Below are 6,000 nucleotides of genomic sequence, written 5' to 3'. Positions count from 1 at the left end.
TTTTTTCAACCATCCACCATGTGGAATTTTATAATCATATTTGTTAAAGTGTGGGAGTCCTTTTTCTTTACAGAACTATTACTATTTTTCCATTGAAACCATACACTTGGTGGTTATGCTGCTAGGTTGCAAAATGTGTACCATTTTAAGTGATTTGTGTAAAAACACACAGGAATGAAATGGCAGAATGAACACATTTGGGCAGATTTATTAAACTGTCTTTTCAGTCTATTAAAGACAGAGCTAGAAATTTAAGAGAAACACTCATGGGATTTCCTGACCATGCAACCTTTTAAAACTTTCTTGCTAGAGACCAGAAAAGTTGTCCAAGACCCTTACTTAACTGATTTGTGAAGCATGTTGCTTTACATTTATAAGCTGATTCCATTCAGGATTACACCATTGTGTCTTGGCACCAGGTTTACAATTGTTGCTGCATCATGAAAGCATGCCTTGCTGCAGGGTGGGAAAGCATGTGGAACACATCAAGCATTACTAAAAAACTGTATATATTCATGGTATAAGCTGATTCAAACCTAGGACATGATTCACACACAAAGCACTTAACTTCAGAGCAGTTAATCTCCCACAAAGATCCCATGGATGTCCGAGCAACTATTCCAGAAGTAGACACAGTTGGTGGAATGTAGCCAATCCATAATTTCACATGTCAGAAAAACACTTTAGTTTGATAGATCAGACTAGCACAAGAACTCTTAGGCCTATTTTGGCATTGAAGAAATTCAGAAATCACAGGGAAATAGGTGCTGGCTACGTTAACTCAGAGTCTTTCCAAAGTGAATGTAATCATCTGCCAGCCAGCCAATCTCTACTGTTTGCCCTGAGTTTAATGATTTCACACAATTTCAACTGTTTCTATGCTGGATCTATTGGGAGTCAGTTTCACTGTATCCCATATGTATCCATAGCAAACACAAAGGCCCAAATAATTCATCATAAGAAGGATAATCATAGTATTTATGATCAAACCATTCTATGGTTTCATCATAATAATAAATAATATAAATAATAAAATTTTATTTAATTAGTCGCCCATCTGTCCGCCTAAACGGACACTCTGGGCGACGTACGCAATATAAAAACAGTATAAAAACATATACATACAGCAAATTACAATATTAACAGCAATTCATCTAACCATCCTTCAGTAATACAACATAAAAACCTAACCCACCCCAGAAATCCCATAGGCCTGCCTGAACAGCCAGGTCTTTAAAGCTTGGCGAAAAGCCATCAGGGAGGAGGCGTGACGAAGGTCAAAAGGAAGCAGGTTCCAGAGGGTGGGGGCCACGATCGAAAAGGCCCTCTCTCTGGTCCGCACCAGTCTAGCTGTTTTCACCAGTGGGACCGAGAGAAGGTCTTGTGAGGCTGATCTTGTTTGTCGGCATATTTGGTGATACTGGAGGTGTTCCTTCAGATAGACTGGGCCGGAACCGTATAGGGTTTTAAAGGTTAGTACCAACACCTTGAATTGGGCCCGGTACACAACTGGCAACCAGTGTAACTCCATCAACACTGGGGTAACATGGTCCCGACAACGGCTCTGCTTTATTAAGCGTGCCGCCGCATTCTGTACCAGTTGTAATTTCCGGACCATCTTCAGGGGTAACCCCACGTAGAGCGCATTACAATAGTCTAATCGAGAGGAGACCAGGGCATGTATCACTCGTGGGAGCAGATGTAAAGGAAGGTAGGGACGCAGCCTTTGTACCAGATGAAGTTGGTACCAAGCTGCTCGGCTCACTGCAGAAACCTGAGCCTCCATAGACAGCTGGGAGTCCAAAATGACCCCTAGGCTGCGGACCTGGTCTTTCAGGGGTAATTTCACCCCATTAAGTACCAGGTCAAAATTTCCCAGCCTTCTTTTATCCCCCACTAGTAACACCTCGGTCTTGTCGGGGTGCTATGCCTGCAGTATTCTCCTCCAGTAAATAGCCTCCAGTATTCTCCTAAATAGCAGGCAAGTCCATCTGGCTAGAAAGGTAAGACATACTCTGGGAAGAAGGATGAAACAGTTTTGACTATTACTTTACACAGAAACTGGAGACACTGAATTCTCATGTCTGTTTAACTTTTGAACACTAAGCCTCAGTGTGTTATTTCTAAGAGTCCCAGTACACAACATCAGTAAAACGTCAGACATGTGCAGTTCATTATTACAGCTAGCACTTGCAGAGAAAAAAAATGCTAATCACAAATACACAAATGCGGATCTTGGAATGCCCAACACATATCCTCTAGGATCATCCCACCAATGATGCACTCAATTACACATTCACATACTGGCCACTGAAGTCATAGGAACTCAAGATTTTGTGGCTGTGAAGTCATGCTGAAGGCCAGTTTATGCAATGATCAAAATCAAGTGGTAAAGCCTTCTCTGAACTTAACATTGCAAGTAGGAGGTTGCATGATTTAAACACACTCCTACCTGCCTGTGGAAAACTGTCTTGATAGAAAGAAGGGTTTGACTTGGACTTCCTCCTGATCAAACAAAAATGCATGAAGAAGTGTTTTTTCCTGATAGGAAAGCATTCATACCCGTCCCCTCCAGTTTACGGTGATTCAGCCCAGGAAAACTGCTACATAATTCTGCTGAGTGAATAAACTAGCCATCATTACAATTTTATAACACTTGTGTCTGGGCTGGGGTTTCTATGACTTTAGTGAACTGCATTTAACTATGGTATCTTACAGCATCCATAATGCTGTGATGATCCAGTGGTGATATATCCCAGACTAATATTTGGGTATAATTACCTTAAACTCCAGTGAGTCCTTTAGGACCTTATAGAAAGTAAATACAATGTTTAAACACAGCCATTGAAACCAAAGTTCTTATTCTGAAAAGAGCCTTTGTCAAACTGCCATGAACGAATGAGAGAAAAGCAACACAGTCTTTTTATCTTTCCAACCAAGTCCTGAAGATGAACTGTTTTAAATATAAGAAAGCATGAGGTCACTTTTCCTGGCAGACGAGCATACACAGCTTCCGTTGACTTCAGTAGCAACATCATGTCCTATTGGGAAAACTGGGCACTGACTTCAGTGGTGTCACACAGGGGACAAACCACCCCTAACAAGCAAATGTTGCTGTTATGGACCCTACTGTGTATGTGCCAACCCCCCCCTCCCAGATTTGCATGATGTAATTGTGCATTCCCAAACAGATCTACACTGGTGTTTAGCTACCAGATCAATTATGTAGATTTCTGGTTTTATATATGTAGTATTTTCACACACAACTTTCTCAAGTGGTGTGGATGTAAGAATAACATACACACCATCTGTCTCCATTGGCATACAAGTTGAAACTGGACTCTGCTCAAAGTCAGTCAAGGTTTAACATAGCCTGTATATCCATGGTATAGGCTGATCTTAGGATGTGATTTAAGCAGGTTTTAAACTTGAGGCCTTTGTGAGAATGTCCCGGAGGTGGAAGTGATCCACAAAACATTTAAGCCAGGTTCTTTCCATTAAACCCTGTGGAAATACATTGTGACTTTCAGCCACAAAGCAAAATCCAAAATAAGCAATTACATAGTGCAAATCTATTAATTATATGTGCGGGAGGGGGATATTGTTTGCTCAGAGGTGCCTATTGTCTCCCAGAAACCCCATCAGGGAAATGAAGAATTCTAAAAAGAAAAATAACTTACAGCAATGTCATTACAGCTACTTTAAGCCACCCACTCCTTATTAGATCTGCTGGGGCCATTCTATGAATTTATGAAATAGCATGAAGAAGTGGGTCTTTGTATTATTTCAGGGTCTTTATTTGTGCAGCTGCAGAGCGTCATGGGAGTTAGTAGTAGCAATAGTTGGTCATTTTATTGCCATAGGCATTAGACATTTTAGCCAGGGTCCCACTCTACTGCCACAAAAATGCTTGGCGCTCTGAGCCTTGAAAAGGTTCCTAATTGAAATTCAAAACAAGAGACAACAGGTGGTTATGACAGATGAAGAGCACAGGGAAACATTGAGACATGGCTAAATAAACTGCAATCTTAGCACACCAACTACTTAACTGTTCTTTGACTGAGTGCACTCTGCTCTAGTATTCCTGGCTCTCTGTTTTGAAGCAGGGATGCCCTAGGAGTTACTAAACATGTCCAAATTACAGCACACTTTGATTTTGCAGTCACTTTGGTAGTGCGAAATGCAATCACTTCAGTAGTATTGGGTAATGTCTCAACTGCCGGACAGCTCCATTCTATTAAGTCATAGAGCAGATCAACTGAAATCAATGGACTTATCAATGGGTATGGCTTAGTTGGATACCACCCAGTATTCTTATTTCTTTCACTAAAATGCAATTGTACTAGAATAAAAATAAATTAATAAGAACATAACAGCCCTCCAGATCAGGCCAAAGACACATCTAGACCAGCATCCTGTTCTCACAGTAGCCAGACAGATGCCTTTGGGAAGCCCCAAAGCAGGAGATAATTGCAAGAACGCTCTCTACACTTGTGATTCCATGTAATTGTTATTAAGAGGCAGACTGCCTCCTGCTAGCAAAGTCACTTTAATAACACAAACAGAGTCCAGAAAGAAAAGTCCTGATAACACTTTACTAAGAAAATTGAACAAAAACGGTGTATAATTTAAGGAGAACAGAGATTTTGTTTCTCAGTTCATGCCTTGTACGTAGCAGGGAGACATTCAACCAAACATACAGAGGAAAACTCCCTCAGAACTACACAGATAACCAGAGCACGTGCTACCTCAATGAAGATCATGCCACTCTGCCTGGGTTCAAACCAACACCTTCATCCCCACCCCGCCTACCAGTCTTGGTTAGCTGACTAGCAGCCTTATCCTCCATGAATTTGTCTAATGTTTTAAGCATCTTCTTATTTTATTTTAAATTATATTGTTTTAACTTTTTGATGTTTGCTGTCCTGGCCTCCTTTGGGAGGATGGGTGGGATAGAAATGTAAAAATAAAAAATAAAAAATAAAAAAAATGATTACGATCACAATTACAACTTAAAAGTGTACAAAGAACCAGATAAATCAACCAACTAGATGAACAGAAAATGCCTGACAAAACAAATACGTTTTTAAGTTATAGAAACAATTATAATAATAATTCAGGTACAAGCCAGATGGTTCTTCTGGGGCAGAGTTCCAATACTGCCCTGGGCTCCCTTTGGGAGGAAGGACGGGATATAAATTTAATAAAACAACAACAACTTGGGTGCAACTACAGAAGAAGGTCTCTCCCATGATCCCAGTCACACATACTTTCAGATATAGGCCAGATATGCAAGAGCTTCCTTCTCTTAACATATAGGAGGAAATGGCCTTCAGGTATCTTGGCCCCAAAGTATTAAACTACTTTGTAGCTCAACTTAATAGGAGATTCTAAGGAACAAGAAACTTGTTAAGACTCTTTTGCTAGGTTTGAAGCATACTTTACTAAGGAAGCATTCCAACATGGAGGAGGCAGGAGGGAGTGGAGCCAACAGAAGAGAAGATGGCAGAAGGGACCGCCACATCCTACCTCCATTCAGGAGCCCTGAGGAGGAAAACACACTGGCTGCATGGCAAAGCTTGGCAGAAGGAAAATAAATGCCTATTTCTTTCTGTTCCCCTTTCTCCTGGCCTAGCATCTACTGGGACTGGGGGCTGCAGGATGGAGCTGAATGGGGTCAGGAGATGGTATAAGTGCCTCTCTCCTCAGTTCTGCCCCCAACACACCCCTGGAATGCCGTTTTGGAGCCTTGCAGTGGCCTCAGCTGTGACCGCGTGGGGGCTACGCTGCATCCTGAATCCCTTTGGCTTGGTGGAACTACAAGGAGGACTGAACCCTAACTTTAAGTTGAAACTGGTGTTATTCAAAAAAAAAAAATAGTTGAAAGAAATACCGTACTTCACCTTGCTTCACCCAAGGATTTCTTAAGAAGTTAACCTTTTCAAGATGGGGATGGTGGGACAGGCAGGGCAAAATCAACACAATACTACACACACACAC

Source organism: Rhineura floridana, chromosome 2, assembly GCF_030035675.1.
Source record: "Rhineura floridana isolate rRhiFlo1 chromosome 2, rRhiFlo1.hap2, whole genome shotgun sequence".
In the NCBI taxonomy this organism is placed as follows: Eukaryota; Metazoa; Chordata; class Lepidosauria; order Squamata; family Rhineuridae; genus Rhineura; species Rhineura floridana.
Note: the sequence above shows the minus strand (reverse complement) of the source record.